Source organism: Anabrus simplex, chromosome 1 (genome assembly GCF_040414725.1).
Source record: "Anabrus simplex isolate iqAnaSimp1 chromosome 1, ASM4041472v1, whole genome shotgun sequence".
NCBI lineage: Eukaryota > Metazoa > Arthropoda > Insecta > Orthoptera > Tettigoniidae > Anabrus > Anabrus simplex.
In genome coordinates, this window is record NC_090265.1 from 1,666,446,826 (window position 1) to 1,666,470,268 (window position 23,443).

Genomic DNA, 23,443 nt, shown 5'->3' on the forward strand with positions numbered 1-23,443 from the left:
ACTCGTTGGCTGAACGGTCAGCGTACTGGCCTTCAGTTCAGAGGGTTCCGGTTTCGATTCCCGGCCGGGTCGGGGATTTTAACCTTAAGTGGTTAATTCAAATGGCACGGGGGCTGGGTGTATGTGTTGTCTTCATCATTTCATCCTCATCACGACGTGCAGGTCGCCTACGGGTGTCAAATAGAAAGACCTGCTCCTGGCGAGCCGAACCCGTCCTGGGATATCCCGGCACTAAAAGCCATACGACTTTTCATTTTATTCATTCATTCAACGACCACGTTTGCACAATCTACCTTCCCTTCTATCACGCAAACTAATGTGCCTGAGATCCTTAAATCATTAGCCTCTTCCCTCTCGCTTTTCCCCCAAAATGTTCCATGGCTTCGTCAGTGACTTTTCAGATACACCCCTCATTCCCGAAACGCTTGTACCTAATGCTGTTCTTTCATGCCTCTCTTCCTCCTTAACACTTACTTCTGCTAGGTACTTGTGCACCTGTACAAGCCACACAGGCTGTGTTTTCCATTTTTCCTTGCAGAAGGAGTATTTTTTTGGCCAACATCACTTGACACATTCTATTAACCCTCGCATTAACAAGCGGGTATTCTGACTACCCCAGGCTGATTTCTTCCCTGTTATAACTCAATCGAAGAGCTAGATACCTGTTGTTTCATGACTTTGTCCTAAAATGACTGAAATTAAATTTACACTCGTGACTCAACCAATTTTTTGTTATTTCAGTTTTTAGCTAGTGGCTTTACGTCGCACCGACACAGATAGGTCTTATGACGACCATGGGATAGGAAAGGCCTAGGAGTTAGAAGGAAGCGGCCGTGGCCTTAATTAATGTACAGCCCCAGCATTGGCCTGGCGTGACAATGGGAAACCACGGACAGGGCTGCTAACAGTGGGATTCGAACCTACTAACTCCCGGATGCAAGCTCACAGCCGCGCGGCCCTGACCTGTGCTAACTCCTCCGGTATTTTAGTTGTTAACTGACGGGATATATTGGTGGGGTTGTGAGACTACTCCACTTAGTATTGCACCCATAAGGCGCTTTAATTTTTACATTGTTGAATTTTACTCTACACCGATTATTTAGCTCAAATACATACATTGTTGTCTATTGCTCCATTTACTAAGGTTGAGTTAAATTAGACGTTCGCTGTTGTGCTGAAATTAGGTACATGATTATAATAGATTTCAAGTGCAAGTACAGTAAGAACATCGGAAGGATTATACATCGAGGGGATTCATTGAAAATAACAGAATCTAAACACAAATATTACAGTAAATCACAAAATTGTTCTGGGGTAGTAATAATGCCCCGCTTGGTAAAATAAAAGTGTTGAAAAGCTTGGCAATGGGAGAGTTAAGGTATTCATAAAGGGTCAGTCTCCTTTCCTTCATCGTCCTGCATCCAAAAATTCGGGCTGAGAGGAGTTCTTGTGACTCTAGCAAATGGGAGTGAAAAGCAGAAAATCGTCGGCTTACTTCTAAAACCTCGTATGTTTCAATATTATTCCTACGCATTATATTCCTTAACACTGCTCACGCCTCCCAGCCACATATTTATATGCAGTCCATCAGAACCTTTTTCGTAGTGTTCATTTTCCTAAGCTAATGTGTAAAGGAAAATGGACCTTACTACACCGTATTGTAGGGATGTTGTTTTCATAGCGAATGTAATCACTCCTACAGTTTAATGTATTTAAGGTTCATTTTCCTTTACACACTCCCACAGGAAAATGAACACAACGAAAATTGTTATGATGGACTGTACATCCATGTGTGGCTGGGAGGCGTGACGAGTCTTAAGGAAGAAAATCGATTGGTAGTGCATAGGGAGATACGAGGTTTTAGAAGTAAGCCATCGAAATACTGGATTCATCGTGATCATTCAGTTAGTCTCTTTCACTCCATCTCCAACAAGTAACCTACAAGTGGTATCCCAGTTAAGCGGAGCAACGCAGTGCATGACTGGGTTACTTATCCCAGCGGGAAGCCGGTAATTGTTGGGAGAAACAAAAGGATGACCAACTGCTTCATTGGTGGATGAGGAATGCGAATCCCAATTGCGAAAAAGATTGAAGAACTTTTTTTGGAATATAGACTAAATCCACATATGTCTGATCCAGCATCTAACTAAGATGGGCCCCCATGTGAATAGATTCACACAAACCAACATGGTATGAAAGCATACATCGGAAACAACTTCAGCCGGTACAAACCGGAGTCAGATATAGACTGGTTCTAGCACGGCATTGGATTCTGGGGGTCCTGCTCCATCATGTTGAAATCAGGATCAAGAAGAAACATTTCTCCGGAAAAATGAGTGTGAACAGCCTCCGAAGAAATTGCACACAAATACAACCATCAAGGAACTAGAACATAATTCAGTAATGATAAGAACTGTTTCGTTTTTGTTTAGTTTGATAAGTAATCATTTGCATTATTATTTGAACCGAAGGTGTCGAATATCAATACATAACTCTCACAATAACGGTAAATATGGATATTTTAACGCACCTTATCTATTCATAAGCGTTGTATTATTTTTGTTACTGTATGTTACCGGATAATGTAAGTTGTGAGTGTGAATTATTGATGTTCAACATTTCAAATATATATTCATCATCAAATAGTTACATCAAACATTATTTTCTTATTAATAGCAATAAGCTAAAATCTAAAATATAATACTCTTATTCAAAAACTACAGACATGCAATGGATTCATACTATAAGTAATTAACGTTCAGAAATGTGTCTTCACAGTTTTTTCTTGAAAACATGATAATGTGACTGAGTTCTGCTGAGCGTAATGCCATGCCAATGTAATATGGTTATCATAGTAGTTCTCTCTGGTTCATTCCACTCATATCCGTCCTCTCTCAAATGTCATGCAGTCTTCCAACAAATTATAACATAGGAAATCGCTATTTTATACAGCAACGATTGAAGTAAACACAGTGTACATAAAGCATCTATAATTGTGGCACGATAGGCGTGGGTGCACATTTGTCACGTCTGTGGGAGCATTAGTCCACTTCACAAGTTCTCCGGCCTTGGATCTTTCATTCTGTGAGATGCCGCCACTACCATCCATCAAACCAAGCCATTGTTCACGAACTCTTCTACCATTAATCTAACACATCATCTTAATCACACGGCTGGCCAAGTAGTTCCGTAATAGTGTGTAGCATTGTGTAGCAATCCAGATATCTCGTCTTATACACAAATATATTGTAGAAATGGACGTATGAATGCTTAACAAATTTATGGTATAAACTGATAGTAGAAGTGATTACATAGTTATGTTCTATTGTTAGAGTAGGTTCTCTATAGTATTCAATACGAGTGCCTTTCTGTAATAGTAGATTGCAGATAGGATAACACCGTTACAGGATGCTGCGGTAGGTCACAAAATGCGCTGGAACCACTGGTACATGTTTCCTTAACCCGTTTATAACGGGATATTTTCTGACAAGAGCACTACATGTCCTAAGGTTTGATGATGATCGATTACTTCCTCAGCAGTACTGACACATATACCGGTTTCTAAATACTCTTTACATCCAAAACGAGATGGATTTCTCCCGGGTTTTCTCGTACTCACCAGTGCGATACGCTATTCGAGTGACAAGATGAACAGCGTGCGATATCTAAAGAAAATCTTCCTGCACATCAAGACGTTAAAACATGTATTTCTATTATCAGTCGCAATGAGTTCAAGTGAAGAAGACGTTTTGGCCTACTGATTTTCGTGTCGTATAAGAGGAAGAGAAGGCGGTACTGGGTCCATCCTTACAATTCCCACGAAGTGTAGCACAGTTCTACAGTGGTATCAAAAGAGCTTTCCCTGCACAGTGAAACATTTTATTCATATTTATTGTTAGGCTTAAAGAATTGTTAACGTATTATTAAAATAATATTTTAATACCGAGTATCCCTTTATCCCTGTGTATAGTAAAATTATAACGTGCATGCCTGTACAACGACATGCCTCTGCAATGGATTTCCCGTAAAATCACTCTTGCTGTATTTGTTCGTCCTCCGATGTGGTCAACGGCACGGGAGGACATAAGAATAAGAAATTATTATTATTATTATTATTATTATTATTATTATTATTATTATTATTATTATTATTATTAACCTGGTTTTTGTGAACCCGATTGTAGTAAACTTTTGACTATAATGAACGTAAGTCATTGGCCCCGATTCATTTACGGTAAATCATACTTTAAATAATTGTGTTTATATTAAACCCTTGACTTTTGAAATATTAGGCCTATAAACCCTAATATCTGAAGAAGATCGTCACCATAACAGCAACAGAACAGTGGCCTTGACTTTCAATATCCTGGCGTCGAAAGCTTTCTGTTGTGGTGTATTCCATTCTTTGGACTTGTCCAAACCACAGATTTCTGAACAAGTCAACCATTTCACCAGTTTTGTCAGAGTTTTCTCAGTCAGCTGTATGAAGTATGTCTTGTCTGAGGCTTATTTTCATCCAATACACTCAGAACTTTTCTGCGCTCATTGAAATTCCTTCAAATATAGTTGAAGATGTGAAAGGGTGTTCCCATCACGGAGGTAAAGAGAGGGAAAATGATGAAGAGATTGAAATAAAGAGTCCCAATAGTGAAACAAGCATTTATCAGGACCATTCTAAGATTTCTGGAATATATGGGCAATGTGGATTATACTGTATGTAAAGCACAAAAAGTAGAGAAGAATTTGCAAAAGGATAATGATAACCTACAACCTGTTTTCCAGTCTTTGACCGGGTCAGGGTTGTAATGAATGAAACATGTATATAGGCTGTTATTACAATGGGGTCGCCACTCCCAAGGCGATTTATTAATGACTGATAAATGCTATGAGATGATAATGGACAGTGTTGCTGGAATGAAAGATGACAGGGAAAACCGGAGTACCCGGAGGAAAACCTGCCCCGCCTCCGTTTTATCCAGCACAAGTCTCACATGGAGAGGCCTGGATTTGAAACACGGTATCCAGCGGTGATAGGCCGACGCGCTGCCGTCTGAGCCACGGAGGCTCCTTGCAAAAAGATATTCAATACAATCGTGCGTAGCCAAGTAAGGTACTGTAAAATTGGTTTTGGTGGTTATACTGTATTTATTTTGTTTAGGTGATAAATAATCGATTAAACTGACTTTGCTTTACTTATCTTATTTTATCTATTGATCTATTGTTTCTACACCTATTCCTTTCAGTCATGTTTTAGGAAAGTACTGAGCACTGCGATAGCGTTAATTAAATTTCCGCATGACATCAGAAAAGCAATGGACGAACGGAAACTAGTATAATTCTCCTGGGTTTCAGCAGCGCATTTGTTAATACCGAAATGTTATTAGCTAAGTTACAAGAACTTCATCACAGCTCACGAGTTTCTTCTCGTACCTCGTCAACATATGTCAGCGAGTAGTATTGGATGTTAAAATATCAGATTGAAAATTAAAATTACGGGCGCCCGAGAGGGTTCTGTATTTGCACCTCTTCTATTTATTAATCACATTAATGGTGTCGCTAATCGCTAACAGACCATCTTTATGCAGACAAGGTATAAATATAGTCAATCAAAATTCAAGATATTGATAAATATTGATAAATAACAATGTAATCCTAATCAATACTAATAAGAAGTTTCTTTTAATCCTATTATGACACAAGTAATGCTTATATGACCGGCAAGGGCTATAACTACTCTAAAAGGAAGACCTCCACCCCCACTCATCATCAACGGTATGGTAATGCCATAATTCTGTGAAATGCCTTGGGGTCATTATAAATGAAACTTTAGATCTGAATGAACAAATAACTGATACTTGCAAGTAAGTAGAAGCTACTCTTCACTTATACAGAATTCACCCGTCGCTTCTCCCACACTTTATCAAAATAAGATTAATTATACACTATTGAGGAACAAATAAAGAAACTGCACAATGCATTGAACTCCTTTTAATTTTAATTTTATTTTTCATTTTTTCATTAAAATTTACAACTCATGTCACTCCCTATTACGAAATATTCGCCTGGTTAAATATTGAGCAAACGAGATATTTTCACATAGCTACACTCGTTTTCCAAAGTTTGAATGAAGCAAAACTGCAATCTAATTCCTCATACCTTAGGCATCCCTCCTCCACTCGTCAGCAATACATCCAATCCAACACCTCGCTTATTATGCCTATAAACCGTACTTCAGTGTACAAACGTTTCTGGTGTCTGGGCCAGGGTGTTAGGAACTGCATAATATTAGCCTCTGTTAAATGATCTTACCGGGATTTCCTCCTATGTAAGTAGTCAGCTTGCATGAGTGCAAGGATGAATATGAGAATGAAGGATGTGGTACTTCAGTATTTTCAATAATAATATAATTGAACCAGTCGAAGCTAAAAGGCATTATGTCACTTTTAGCAACTTTTTCAGGTGAGGGAAAGAAATTTATAGTTTCAAAATGATGGCCAGTACGCGTAAGACACGTATGCAGTGTTACAGACTATTGCCAGTTGCTATATATCTGACAGTATGCTGTTGTGCATCATATCATAATTATTTTTAAATAGATACTTTATAAAAATGATAGCTCCGAACCTCGATGTTCGTAAGAAAAATAACCTAAAATCAGACCAATTTAAATTTTTAAGGTAAATTTGTTTAGCTTTCAGATTCAAAACAATTTCGGAACTGAATTTTTTCTCCCTAGCCAAATAGTAGATTAAGGTTTTGAAGGGTGCAAATTTTTTCAGATACACATATTGTACCTACCATTGTTACTTTAAAATTTAAGGCTTACTATGACACTTAACAGTAATAATTAGCAATGATTTACTAAATTAGAGAAGGATTACTAAGAAAGATTACAAGAACAAACAATAAAACATTCAAAACATGGCTGTCTTGATAGGTAACGCAAGAGTACCTGGCCCTTTCTAAATGTCTTGATTTTCAGCACTCTCTGTATTTGGCCATTTTATAAGTTAGTCATAAAAACTCAGTATAAACATTCATCTCCTTTATGAGTGCAGCGGTTAGGAAAACATGCGTAGTAAATTTTAGTTAATTTAATCCCATCAAAGCACAGAGCGTTAAAATCATCCAAATGGAACACACAACATGGATCGCAAAATAATCCTCGCGCTTATTTACTGCATTACGCGGCACATGATGCAGTAATTTTACATTAATGTCATTTTAGGTCCAATTTTACAATTTAATTTCCTGCACTTCATGGTCAGGGTTGTAGAATATTATACACAGATTTCGTCTGATAATGAAGATTTTATCGGCAACCGTGCTGAAATGAGCTTACGGCCTCATTGCCAGCAGTTTATTCATGAGCATTTCAGAGATTTGTTTTCTTGTGACTAAAGATGGCAGCGGTGATAAATAGTTTATGGGGAAGTAGAACGGGAGAAATAGATGGCCGTCGCAGGTCGATAAATTATATACACTGTTACAGTTGTTCACTAGCCCTAAACAGAGCAAATTAGAGTATGCGTCTATAATTTGGTACGCGTATTCAAAGGAACAAATACATGCTGTCGAACTTGTTCAAGTTATGTTTTTGCAGTATTGTGTTCTATAAAACACTTATCATTTGTCCTTTTGATACGACGGTTAGAAATTTAGGAGTTTTCTTAACCTCACAACAGTAAATAAGAGAATAATTATTATTTATTTACAAGTGTTAAACAAAATTATTACCACTATATTTGATTCCTAAATAGTAACGAACTTTATGCCCTCCTTTCATGTTCCACATTTTAGAGCTCGTAGGTTTAAATTATTTCATGCTCAAAGATCCGAAACATCTCATCATTTGAATTTATCATTTCACAAAATACTATATTGTTATAATATACTTGCTGCAGATGCATATTTATTTACACGACGACCAGACACTGTAATTGTTAAACAATTAACGGACTGTGATTCCATTTTATAAATTCAGGTACCGGTATATTTTCCTGTTTTGCCATCGTTTATACTAATGTAGTTGGTCCGTTATTGGACACTATAAATTTTCCAGCTAACTAATTCCTGGTTGACAGTGTTTCGCCCCAGTGTGCTAAGTTGTTATCATCAGTTGGTAAATAGCACACCTACTCATTCGGAACAAATATTTCAGGTTTCTTAAGGAAATCAACATCTTTGTCATCGTTTATACTCTGTCCAGGTACTTATTATTGCCGTGTTTATTCATCCATTGATAGTTTCATTTCAATTATGTTTGAAATACCAGAAACTTCTCTATCCAGTTTGATAAACTGGTCTTTCGTATTTTCGATTTTTTCTTCTTTCTCTTCTTTGTTCTCTGTTTCTAATGCTTACTAACATCGGTTTTTTAAGTACTGTTTTTTAAAGAAGTACTATATTGAGCGTTCTACCCGTGTGCTTTCAAAGAGATAAATAAATCGACTGAATGAAAGTCTTCCTAACCACTGCAAACCTAATACGATGAATGATTTCCAAGCTCATGCGTTTTTCTAGAAACAGACGTCCCATTTCCAACAATATTATCTGAATTTCCAGTAGCGTAATCTATACGTTGCTACAGGATCGCAAGCTTATTGAGAGCGAGTACCATTTGCTACCTGTTGTACCTGGCGGAAATTTGAACATCTAACCGAAGTCAGCACCTGGTCAAGAGTTTCTCTACTTTGTGCGTGATACATTCACCCTCGAATTAAACAAAGACCCAGCAATTTCACTACGAGGAGTATTACGTGCGCCGATAATGTGTTCATAACTGAGTATAAATAATGTACCACAACCCAGGTGTTTCCATTAATGTGTAAATGAAATTTTGTTATATTCCATCAGTATTGTATTTTTTTTTCTTCGTGAAAAATACTTAATCGAATCCCTACACTCTTGCGCTCTATTACGGACACTCGCACTTCGCACTCGGACATTTTCTTCGCTAGACAGAAAAGCACAGAACTGTGGTTATGAAAACTCTCTCTCTATCGCCTTCCACGCCCAAAAACCTATCCACAATTCTATGTTTTCCGTGTATAGGAGAAGAAATGAACGAGTGCGACTTTTTTACTGAAACTAATTTTGGACTTTATTGCGTATTGCAAGGTCATTATTTTAACGTTTGATAGACGATAGTAAGAGAGATGACTTGAAAAAACCTCGTTTCTTCGTTATCAGTATCGTTTTCAGAACAGTTCTCCATTAGGAAGTATAATTTTAAATTATACTGATTAGTATTAAATACGTCAGCTGTATACTAAGAAAAGACAATGCAATCATCACATCCGGACTAATAGATGTAGGTAGGATCTGTATTTTTCACATGATTTGGACAGTGAGCTTAAATTTTCTGGTCAACGAGCATACGGTGGTTTGAAAGATTATAGGAGGAATTTTTACATGGCATCCGGAGATGCAGAAAGTCGGTTGGTTTCTGGGAGGAAATCGTGCAGAACGCCACCAGAGTCAGCAAGGAAATCTACAAGATGAGGGAAGTTAGAGTGCGGTGCTTGGGTCTGTGGTCAGATCTGCTTCTCACGCCCAGCTCAGATGGACGACAGCCATAGATATGACGGACGCCCGCGGGAGCATATATGAGCTAAAGTGCAGATCGAGCGAAATGAAAAGCTGGTGACATGGTCTGTTGGTAGTTTGTAAAGGGGATTTATGATTGACTGTCACGTGGAGCATCGGCTCACGTACCTGCTCACATTCCATCCCATAGGTTCCACTGAGCGAACGATCACGCAACTGACTATCCAGGAAAGGTACAAGGAAATAATATTTCTTCTGTCGAAGAGATCACATTTCACCTGGTGGCACGATACCTTCAAGCTGATATAAGCTTCCATATTTTCCCAAAGTAAATAATAATACGAATGGTGTACGGCCTCCGAAGAGGCCTCATGAAGTTCTTTGGACTTGATGTCCATCGGCGACTTACGCGTCTATGAGGGCGGGACTATGCCTAGTATATCGTCCCTGTTCTGCCAAAACGGCGAATGTTACAATGCTCTTCCTGTCCATTATTTCCCTTAAGAGTGGTCACGCCTTCCAGCCACATATTAATATTTGGTCCATCAGAACAATTTCCGTTGAGTTCATTTTCCTATGTGCGTGTGTAAAGGAAAATGAACCTTATTGTACCATACTGGAGGAATGTATGTTTGCATGACATTCACCCACTCCTAGAGTGTGATGTGTTTAAGGTTCGTTTTCCTTTACACGCGGGCATAGGAAAATGAACTCAACGAAAATTGTTCTGATGGACTGCATATCAATATATGGCTGGAAGGCGTGACCAGTCTTAAGGGAAATAATGGATAGGAAGAGCATTGTTACATGCGCCGTTTTGGCAGAACAGGGACGATATTATCTAATGTTTTTATTTATTTAGCGAATGACCTATACAATCAAGTTGAACATAGAAATATATATATTTACATAAGAGACTCCTTACAACTGAATGTCAAGACAATCGATCCACTGTATTGCTTCCGGAGTTGCCATAAGAAAATCCACTTTGCAGCCTGTGTACGCCCGCGTTTCACACTCTCTGACTATGTGGTGTATGGTTTGTCATGTAGCCGCGCAGTCAGACGCCGGTGTAGGCAATTTGTTCCATTTAAACAACATGTCTCTGCATCTGCCATTGTCTGTTCTTACTCTGTTCAGAGCCGTCCATGTTTTACGTGGTAGCTGGAATCCACTTGGAAGTTTGGCATTCGAGAACATACTGTTGATATTGCCCACGTTCGTAGGTAGGAAGAGTATTGTAACATTCGCCGTTTTGGCAGAACAGGGACGATATGTAACATGACGGCGAGACCAAGGCTAAGAGAAATAATGCTGGATAGGAAAAGCATTGTCAGTTACACGGTATTTTTCCGCAGGGACGATACACTGGCCTATCAAATTCAGAAAATAATAATAATAATAATAAATGTCCCTATATTTTACATAAATTATTATTATTATTATTATTATTATTATTATTATTATTATTATTATTATTATTATTATTAGAGCAAAAACATCGAGTTTAATCCAACTTCTTTTTCAACTTTGTATACATATAATATGCATCACTTTCTGTGAATAAATCCCATGTCAGAATTTCAGAATACGGACATCTTTATCAATTTCTCAAGGAAATAGCACGATATAGAACATGTGGACCTTCACATAATAATAATAATAATAATAATAATAATAATAATAATAATAATAATAATAATAATATAAAATCCTCATTACAAGGTGACATATTGGAATACCACCGTCATCACCAGCTAGACGCCCGACTCGTTGGCTGAATGGTCAGCGTACTGGCCTTAGGTTCAGAGGGTCCCGGGTTCGATTCCCGACCGGGTCGGGGATTTTAACCTTCATTGGTTAATTCCAATGGCCCGGGGGCTGGGTGTTTGTGCTGTCCCCAACATCCCTGCAACTCACACACCACACACAACACTGTCCTCCACCACAATAACACGCAGTTACCTACACATGGCAGATGCCGCCCACCCTCATCGGAGGGTCTGCCTTGCAAGGGCTGCACTCGGCTAGAAATAGCCACACGAAAAACAAACCAGCTAGACAACAGTTTCTTGTAATTTCCTGTCCCGACAAGGCTATAAACAGCTGTACCGTCATACGCTGATAATTAAACAACAACCCACACAGCTAAAACAAAAACTACCAACAGAATATCTATCTACAGCTCATGAGCGCAGAAGCCAACAGACCAAATCGCATTGGCACAAAGAACTTGAAGAGCACATGTTTTATCAATTTCGTGATACCAAACTACATCAAAAGTGAAATTAGATGTGACAGTTAACGTACGGTACGGTGCGGGGAGCAGAGGAAATTATTCTCTTTTTTCTTCATCTCTATAATAAAAGTATGTAGCCCAAATCCATCTGAAAGTCACACATAATAAGAAAAAAATACAGAAGTTTATAGAACAGAGTGTATCTAACCAGAAGATCTCCCGGCAGCATCTCTCGTATTTAACAGCTTCTCAATGTCAACCACAAACCTGAGACGAGGAATTATCAAATCTAGTGACCCGCGCAGTTGACCAACTTCCGTCTATTATTTACCACAGTCAGTCTAACCAGTCACTACTGGTCTGCATTAAGGGCTGTCGTTCAGGTGGCAAATTCCCTATCAGTTGTTTACCTGGTTTTTCTTAAATTATTTCGAACTGGAAACTTTTGAAAGACCTACCTTGCCAAATTATACAATCGCTAATTCCTTTCCGTGTAAACAAATATTTGCCCAAATTTGTCCGCTTGAATTCTAACTTCATCTTCATATGATGATATTTTCTACTTGTACAAACTCTTATTCTATATGTAGGGCCATGATGATCTCAAATTCAAGGTTTGTACGGATTCAGTATATTTTGTTCAATGCCTAGTATTTATGTAAAACCACAAATGGTGGGTAGGATGGACGTTAATGCTCTGGACTGTACCATTCAGGGTGGACTGTCTTGTCATGAATCCGCTATGTTTGTAGCGTTGAGGTTTCCACATCATAGGCGATTTTGATAGAGAAAACAAAGAAAAACATGAAGGAACTAGCTGTTACCGACGGCTTCGCTCGCGAGGATTTGGTAAGTTGATAATTAACTGTTCCTCAGTACTGCACTAAGATATCTGCAAATCCATAAAGTGTAAAAACTCACCGAAAAATTGCATTTCATTTACCACAGAACCTTTTTGTAAACCACGTTTGTGGCATTGCCTTTTGGGGCTAAGATGACCAGGCTATTGGGAGAGCTAAATCTGGAACATGTGACATGGAACTCTACATGTGAAAAACAGTCTTCTTTTAAGTCGGCAAAAAAGGGTTTCTTTCTTTCTAAAGAAGATTTCAAATACAGATTTTCACGTCTGTAACATCTTAGTTGTTGAGATATAAGTATCCTCATAAATAGAATTTACCTCCTTCATTTATTTTTGATCTCCAGCTTAATTTTCCGAAAACAAAACGTACTCGTATATTTATAAAGGAGATTCCAAATTCAGATTTTCACGTCTGTAACATGTTAAGTTTATGAGATATATTGTAGATATACTCATTTTAAAAACTGCTCCACGCCTTGGCTGAATGGTCAGCGTTGAGGCCTTCCTCTCACAGGGTTCCGGGTTCGATTCCGGGCTGGGTCGGGGAATTTTATTGCGTGTGATTAATTCATTTGTGTCGGTGACAGGTTGTTTGTGTTTGTCCCAACACTCTCCTCTTCATATTCACTCAACACACCACACTATCAAACACAACAGGAACAAGCAATAGTAATCACATTCCTACACACGGGTTGGCGTCAGGAAGGGCATCCAGCCGTAAAACAGGTTCAAATCAACATGTATAACACTGTTCACACCCGCGACCCCATAGGCGTGGGAAAAGCTGTACAAGAAGAAGATACTCATTTTAAAAAATAACCAGATTTTTTTATTATTAAAACCTCCTTAAGGGGATTTTCCCAAAAAAAGTGCTCATTTATTTTTAAAAAATTCCAAGTACCAGTTTTAACGTCTGTAACATCTTCAGTTTCTAAGATATATGTATTCTAGTGTAAAGAATTCAACTCCTTCCTCACTCCTTTTCACATCCCCCCCTCAACATTTAAGTGGATTTTCTGAAAACAAAAATGTGTATACTTTTATTTTTAAAAAGGATTCCAAATACCAATTTTCATGTCTGTAACATGTTAGGTTCTTGTGATATGTTGTAGAAAATCTCGCGGCTGTAAGAATATTGGAGCTGACGTTGCCATGGTTACGGCAGTGCATTTATTTATCCGATTCCTAGAGCAGGGGTAGTGTGGTGCCAATATATCCATAACGGTTGGTTTTAGGGCCTCAAAACATGGTTTTCGGGCTCGTAGGGCTTACCGAGTTATGTTCTTTGCATCAAGAGGCCGAAAATGAGCTTTGTCTCTTCTTTGTACGATAATTTCGATCTCGCCTATATTAGCCTATTATTTTATATTTTTATATCTCCCCCGCCGCCCGCTCCCCTCCAATCGTTTTGAAAATAAAATACAGCACATGATACTCACTGGCAATGCAGTTTTCTGTAGGTGAAGTTATTTTTAAAATCGGTTCAGTAGTTTGTTAGTCTACCCGTTACAAACAAATATACACATTTTTCCCCTTTGTAATATTAGTATAGATATAAGCGGAAGTTCAAACGGCATGTCGTGGAACTTTACTGAACTGAACTAAAAAATGTAACAATATTTTAATACTCTTAAAAATAAGTTTATTTTGAGTTAAACCTCCGGTTTACGCTATTTTACTAAGGAAGAAAGTCCTCAAATAACAGAATAATGATATAGGAAAGGCTACATGCACATGAAAGAAGACCAAGAGAAACCCCGCACAAAAGTACAATTTTCTTTTGCTACTAAACTCATGGAACTTTTAAAAAGCATAGTACATTTGTAGCAGCCTCTATCTGAAGGTTTCACTGACTATTCCAAACGACAAACGCGATCAGGTCCAACAAACTATCCGCAGTTTCTAAGACTTCTTTTTGTACAAATTTCCCCTTGCATGATAACAGTAATCAGAATATCATGGAATATAGTGAGTTTGTTTTCAAAAGACACAAAAATCAATTTTATCCTAATTTTTCATAAAAAATTGATGAGAAGATTTGGAATAATATTGTTTTCTTTAGAAAAAATATTTTATATTCTTCTTCTTCTTATCCTCCTCCTCCTCCTCCTCCTCCTCCTCCTCCTCCTCCTCCTCCCTGAGCCGTCTGATTTAGAAAATTGGCACTCATCATAGAGTAATTGTTCCTATTTTTCTTTCCCGCGTCAGGTTTTCTGTACCGTGGATATCGAACTACTGTCGGATATTCAGCATTTAGGATAACCTTCTCCGGTTCTTCTTCTACTCAGTTGACCTCCCGAGGCTGAGTGGAACCCGTTCCAGCCCTCGTACCACATTTCAAATTTCGTGGCAGAGCCGAGAATCGAATCCGGACCTCCGGGGGTGGCAGCTAATCACACTAACCACTACACCACAGAGGCGGAATCGAAAATTCTATTCCCGATAACTTTGGTTATTTAATGCCTTTGTTTAGAACCGTTAACACAGGTATTTAAAAATTAACATTTTAGGCGCCTTCTCCTAAACTACCATTATTTACACCCTCGACTGTAGTAACTTATTCTCCAATTCAATACCAATTTTCATTCATTTTGTTTCCCATTTTCTCATGGTTTGGCGTAGATATGGACTTAGCAACAAAAATCGAAATTCACGAATATCTCTGTTATCATAACCGGTACTGTAAAAATGTATAAGACATTAATGATGGGAAATTTAACTATACATAACTTTAGTTATGTAGTATTTTCGATAGGAACATTAATAACATATATATTTGAAAATTCAAGAACAAAGGTACTTGTAGTTTAGATTGTGCCGGCCCCATTGTGTAGGGATAGCGTGCCTGCCTCTTACCCGGAGGCCCCGGGTTCGATTCCCGTCCAGGTCAGTGATTTTTACCTGCATCTGAGGGCTGGTTCGAGTTCCACTCAGCCTACGTGATTACAATTGAGGAGCTATCTGACTGTGAAATAGCGACCCCGGTCTAGAAAGCCAACAATAACGGCCGAGAGGATCCGTCGTGCTGACCACACGACACCTCGTAATCTGCAGGCCTTTGGGATGAGCAGCGGTCACTTGGTAGGCCAAGGCCCTTCAAAGACTGTATTCCCATGGGGGTTGTAGTTTGGATTGTAGTGATTCATTCTCCGACTTTAGATATCGATTTTCATTAAACTCTGTTCAGCCGGGGTTTTTTTCTTTTTTTGCGCGCGCGTACATGCATACAGGTAGACAGACAGACAGACAGACAGCCAGACAAGACGAAAAAGTAAAAAGTGCATTTCATTGTTATTGTGGACACGATCGATACAGAAATACCATTTTTAGAAATTCTGATCAGTGTACAGATAAAACTCTTATTTGATATCTACAGAAAGGGGCGGGGCGGTATAAGGGGAATCCGGTCAAATACCCCGGTGAAGCCCGTCGACCCATTTCGAATAATAGAAAGGTGAATTTGGAAAAGCAAATTAAAATTATTTTCGGTCCTAAGCATTGCCAGTGCTCATTTGTCTCCAACCCAAGGCTCTTGGACCAAAAAAAATACCAAAGGTCTGCCTGACGAGTTAACGTTTGGACTACTGAAAAGCACTCAAAATTACCGATTCAAGACAAGTCAGGTAAAAGGTTCATAACATTCTTGAAATTATTATTGATTTACAATATATCAAAATCGTGTATAAAATTACGGCAGATAATTTCAAGAATACGTTGTGATAGGAAGTCGTCCGACTCATTGGCTGAATGGTCAGCGTTGAGGCCTTCGGTTCAGAGGGTCCCAGGTCCGATTCCCGGCTGGGTCGGGGATTTTAATCGCCTATGATTAATTCTTTTGGCCTGAGGACTGGGTGTTTGTGTTTGTCCCAACATTTTCCTTTTCATATTCATACAACACACTACACTACCAACCACCACAGAAACACGCAATTGTGATTACATCCATGCATATAGAGTTGGCATCAGGAAAGGCATCGGACCGTAAAACAGGGACAAATCCACATGTACGACACAGTTCGCACCCGCAACCCCACAGGCGTGGAAAAAGCGGTAGAAAACGAAAGAGAAGAAGAATAATGTTGTGATGGGAAACCACTATGTTAATATTTTACTGTTTTGCAAACACCTTAAAATATACCTTTTTCCAAAAATACGCAGCTACAGGGGAATTTCTTTCGAAAATTAATATCAAAACTTTGCCCATCAATTCTTGAATACCATCATCATCAACTTGTTGTCCGGCTCCATGGCTAAATGGTTAGCGTGCTGGCCTTTGGTCTAGAGGGCCCCAGGTTCGATTCCCTGCCGGGTCGGGGATTTTAACCTTTATTGGTTAATTCCAGTGGCTCGGGGGCTGGGTGTTTGTGCTTTCCCCAACACCCGTGCAAATCACACATCACAAATAACACTATCCTGCACCACAATAACACGCAGTTACCTACACATGGCAGACGCCACGCACCCCCATCGGAGGTTTTGCCTTACAAGGGCAGCACTTGGCTGGAAATATCCACACGAAATTATTATTATTATTATTATTATTATTATTATTATTATTATTATTATTATTATTATTATTATCCACTGTCACATATTTAAATAGAAAGCTAACGTAGAAGAGGTTGCGTAATAATAATGTATTATTATTATTATTATTATTATTATTATTATTATTATTATTATTATTATTATTATTATTATTATTATTATTATTATTATTATCGTCATAATAGCAACTAACAAGTTCATTCAGCTTATTTCGAGAAATTGTCAGGCCGTTGGGGGCACCATTGCTCATTTTGGGGTTTCTAGGAGGGGAGGGTCAAGGAGGGCGAAGGTAAGGCAAGATACCCTTACGTCACGTGATTTTCCAGGTGGAAATTCCAATATTATTATTTATTTTGCACACTTTCGTGGTAATTATATTCAAGCAATTGTTCAAATTTTAGGAAATCGAAGCACATTAAACCTTAATTTACACAAAATTTTTACGTAGAATTTGAACCCATAAATTTCCGTACAATTCCAGTCGTGGCAATGACCACAGTCTTCTCCACGGTCTTGTAGATGTAGGTGCTGACATCCAACTTCTTCAGACTTTCAGATATAGCAGCTGTACTCGAAAGGATGATTGGCATAATTATCACCTTTTTCGCAGTGCCATAGTCTTTGAATATCTTCTGTCAGTTATGTATACTTGTTGGTTATCTCAGTATACTTTTCATGGTTTAGTACTGTAGGCTACATAACTAGTTTTGGGAAGGCTTGCGCTTCTCTCTGGGTCTCTGTCCAACATTATTCCTAGAAAAGACGTATTCGTATAATATTTTTACGTTTAATGAATACAACTGTGATTTATGCAGATTACAGTTTCTCCTCATGAGATGTTTCAGAAATTATTTTCTGACTCTTGAGAATTCGCAATCAGAATCACTTTGCAACTTCGTGAAACATCAGTATCTTCCTTGCTGCGAAATCTTCTGCGTTGTTGCTCCAGAATTAAACGGACGAAGGATGAACAAATTACATAGGACTAAAATTTACTTTCCGGCTAGGGTATGAGCAGAAGTCCTTCACGCTATCTATGTTTGCCACAAAGTTACCTACGAGCTACAAAGTAAGCCTGGTTTATGAAAACATGAATACTAGATATAACTTGATTACATTAACACCTAACGTGTTACTCCCATATTTCCATAAAATTGCATAGTGTTGCTTAATTCCATGTATCCCCAAATAAAAGTAACTATTGTTGTTGATGATGATGATGATGATGATGATGATGAAGATGATGAATTACCAGTAGAAAATCCTTATAAGTCAAAAGATCTAGATTGTTATTCCAAATTAGCTGATACACTCGATGGAGAATACATTACTTTGTTAAACTTGAGGAATTGCAAATTTATGAATACTCCGAATATTAGAAATTATATACAACTGAAGAAAACTGCTTAGTCCATTTCTCTGATTGTCAATTTTTGCAAATGTCTTATTGTATTTTAAAACAAAATATTGACGATCTGGCTTACTCTTGCAGGTACTGTTTTCGAGGCATTCATTCAGAATTTTAGAAAATAGGAAAATAGAATGTAAGTACCTGAGAAATTAAGGATTTCACCCATCTTTACCGTCGCATATTTTCATCAGTGGTAGGCTATAAAATTTGTTTTATAACTGACTAATAGTAACGTTATTCCGATGGACTTTATGACGATTATCCCCGTTTCAATGTCGGTCATGGAACTTGAAAGTATAATAAGTAGCAAAAAATCCTTCCTCACCCTACGAAGTAATGCCTACTTCCCCATACAATACGAACATTGGGACTTTTCAAAACTTAATCTAGTGTTCTACATTTGGGACTACAGACGTGCGTAGTCGTCACGCCTGCACGTGTAGAATCAGTTCGCGTATCCGTCGAGTCTCAACTTTGTCTGGTCTTCGAACTGCGATAGATTGAACGGGACTTTCAAGGGGACACACTAAAATCTGTTGGAGTGATGGAAGAAATCACACCGTCAGCGTAGTGTTTACGGTGGGGATTATCTCTGCACCTGAACGCTTTCCCCTAATAAGACATTGTACCATGTTTGAACGCTTAAGAGCACATACATCTTCTACCTTTTTCAATGAAGAACCCGTGACAATTGGGCCTTCACATCGAAAACGCTGAGGCTTTGTTTCTGTAGAAATTACTTCAGTTTTCTGGTTCCTTGGGCTAACAATATTATTCTTTTATTCACCAAACGCATAAAGAAATTAAATAATTTTCTCCAGTTCAGTTGCACGTTATATTATTGACATAGACTAAGAAATTTCGTCTTAAAACTTTTGACTTTATCCCGTTGTTCTCAACAGAACTGCGTAGTCATAGTAATTTATACAGTATTACAAAGATTTGCGGAGTAATACGAGAATAAAAGTTTCAACGTGTATTCTTGATAAAATATCGTCACTCCTATGCCAAAACCGCGAATGTGACAATGCTCTTCCTATCCATTATTTGCCTTAAGACTGGTCACGCCTCCCCGCCACATATTGATATGCAGTCCATCAAAACAAATTTCGTTGAGTTCATTTTCCTATCAGTACGTGTAAAGGAAAATTAACCTTACTGTTCCGTACTGTAGGAATGTTTTTTTTGCATGACATGATGTATTTAAGGTTCATTTTCCTTTACACATACTCATTGAAAAATGAACTCAACGAAAATTGTTCTGATGGACTCTATTTCAATATGTGGCTGGGAGGTGTGACCAGTCTTAAGGAGAATAATTGATAGGACGAGCTTTGTGGATTACAACCTTTTACCGGTGAAGCGACGATATGTGATATTGCGGGAGTGCGTAAAAACGTCATGCAAACATACATTCCTACAGTACGGCACGGTAAGGTTAATTTTCCTTTACATATTAGCATAAGAAAACGAATATAACGAAAATCGTTCTGATAGACTGCATATGACTGGGAGGCGTAACCAGTCTTAAGGGAAATAATTGATAGGAAGATCATTGTTGCATACGTGGTTTTGTTCATGCAGCAACGATATTTACCCACGTGATACAACTGTAAATGCACCACAAATCATACATTTAATTTTTAATGCATTCCTCTGTTCAAAACTGTTATTGGATATCAATGTACATACTTGTACAGTGTGGTATAATGCATAATATGGTCACCCGAAATTGAAGGTGGATTAGGTACTAGTAAACCTATACAACAGGGGCGGTGAGGTCTCGAAAACTAGAGTGATTCCACTTTTCGCAAAAAAGATCTACCGATTAATTAATCAACTGATTATTAATCCTAACTCCCATATAAATTAACATTAAGTGATGTATTTTGTTTCCCTGGAGACCCTCTGCTATGTGACTACATCTAGTAGTAAAATAGTTAGTATTACTTTACTGGAAGAAACAGGGGAACTATGCAATCCAAGACATTACCGGTAAACAATATTTGGAATGCATATACCGTCACTGAGTGAGCAATATCTCGTATCTGACAAGAATCTTCCAATCCTTTATTTTCCTTAAGATAGGCCATACCTCCCAGTCACGTGTGCAACTGCACACCATTAGAACAATTTGCGTTTTGTTCATTTCCCTATGATAGTGTGTAAAGAAAATATAACCTTGTATGTATGTTCAGTCTTCAGCCCTAAGGCTGGTTGTATCCTCAACAGCTCTGCCATCAGCTGTCATAGATGGCCTAGGCATCACTGAAGAGGCATACTAGGGAAATGAGGAGTGAGGTAGTTTCCCGTTGCTTTCCTCACCGAGCCAGAAGTTGCTATTACATATCAGTCTGCCAAGCCCACTGAAATGCATGCACTAACCGACCCTATGAGCAACATGTTCACACCATTCATAGCAGGGACTGGCTGCACATGGAATGGCATTACTAGCATCACTCATACCTCAGTCACTTTCATATTGTCAAAGTCAAGGATAAGACAGAGACAGATCAATGAAAGTAACAAAATTGCTCTAGCCTATACCAGAAGACATGGTGCACTGTAAACACTAGGTCCTGCCAGCAAAGGCATAAATATAACCTTAAATATATTATATTGCACGAGTGCATAAATACGTCGTGCACCACGTCATGTGGTAAGGTTCATTTTCCTTTACACATAGACATAGGGAAATGAACACAACCAAAATCTTTCTAACGGACTGCATGTCCTTATGTGAATGGGAGGCGCGGCAAGTCTTAAAGAAAATATTGTATAAGAAGAACATAGTTAGGTACGTGGTATCAGGACTAGGCCATCGATATGGATTACATTCAATTTTGGAAAACCTATAACAAAGTGAACTATACAATTTTACTCCTAATACTGTAGTACGTTTTTCAGTTTTCATTTAAAAATATCATGGAATTATATTTAACTTGCCAGAGATCTTTATTTTTGAAGTGAATAGAATATACAGAAATCTGAGAAAAATCACCCTAAAATTTACCGTTTTATGGTGAGGTCTATTAGGTAACCACTTACAGTTCAGAATCCTCATTAAGTGAAGAAGATTAAAAAACGGAACAATGACTATACCACATCACATTAACCACGAAACATAGGCTGAGATAAATACTCTGCAACGACAATCTCGTTAAATAAAGAAACTGATATAATACAAATTCTTAAGGGATTTCCTCTATGATACGGTACATATTGTTATAATTGGATAGCGCGGTTCTGTAAACGAAAAGGCACTGTTCACTTGTAATATCATGGAAAAATAAAGCTGTAGAAATTTCAGTAACTCTCATAATAAATGGAGAAAAATATCCCAAGCTCCAATTCGATTGGATCCAATCCAACGCGATGAATAAAGAATGCCAGTCGTCCAACACATTCCGTTCGCTACGAGAAACATTTGTAAACGTACCTGAAGCGGAGTTAACACATATAGTTTTTTTTTTTAAATTTTAACAACAACTCTACCCCATCTACATCTCGTGTGTTTACTGCTCACTGTACTATTCAAAATATAAACCATACTGCTGCAGACTTTTTATCGCTGCAATTCCAGCACTAGTACATTTCTCTTAACGGCTCAATGTCTACCCCGCAAGAGATAAATGAAATTTGTTGGCTCACTTTTCAATCAATAAACACCGTTACCAAGCTTTGTTTTTTCTGTTTCACTTTTTTATTATTTTTTTATTTTACTCTATATGGAAATGTTATCTCTATATTGACAGCAGGTCGTGCGGAAACTAACACCTGCACACGCTATATAAGTGGCATGCGCAAGACTAGGAGCGCACGTACAGCTCACAGCGACACATTCAAACAAGGTTTTTGCGACATATGTTACTTTCAATAGCTTTCTAAGGTACGACAGCTGAAAAATATATTCAATCATTGAAAATATTCATTTCTGGTTATTACTCTCACATTGTTCGTTAAGTAATATTTGAAATATTCTCCTCCGCAAATATATAAAGTCGCTCTTAATATTAGTCAAGTAGGAGTAGAATTTAGCAGGGTCGTTAAATTATTATATAATAATACAGATGTGTTATTATGTTAATGTATTACTATTTTACACAAAGACCGATATCTTTAAGACGATTCAAAACTTTTAAGACAAGGAATAGAAAATTCCTATCGTATAATATTTAGGGTACAAATTTTAATGCGTACAAGGGACAAATTCTTTACGAAATGAAGCTAATCTAGATGAAACGACCGTCTACTGCGTGGTATCTTAAGGAATAAAACATTTAAATAATCAATCATATACTACAGTATTAGCTAGAATGTGGAATAAATTCACGCAACATGTTATGACTTCAAAGGCGTACCTACAATTTCTCAACCTCTCACATGGACTACAGTATGTATTTGCGATCTGTCAGTTGTAAACTCCATTTTGGTCCATATCGAATATATTTTTAACAAAATGCACCAGGGTATTTACAACTGTAAATACAACTGCTTATTATGATTGCTTAACATTCTTTCAAATGAGGAAGTAAGTCAGTGACATATATATCGATAGAACGTATCAAAACAGTCCATAATATGAATAAATTCAATTTCCTTGGTTTTTAAGTGTATGAGAAACTTTTTCAAAACACACTTTTGAATGTTCTCCTCGGTCCAATGCCAGGTGGACGTCTGATTTTGTAGATAAGGAAGTGACGTAATATACCACCCTAGAGATTTACACTTCAACTTAAGTACGAAACTATGTCCTTTGAATATCATTTGTGTTCACCATCTCATTCAAATCTCCCCATTAGAGACTGCTCCTTAACATGTTAAAACTCAGTAC

The 23,443-nt window shown here is 37.9% G+C and overlaps 1 protein-coding gene across 2 annotated transcripts in view; it reads right to left on the reverse strand.

Moving 5' to 3' along the window:
• Positions 1-23,443, reverse strand: part of elB (elbow B) — a 103,662-nt gene that overhangs the window by 79,687 nt on the left and 532 nt on the right. The window lies entirely within an intron of this gene.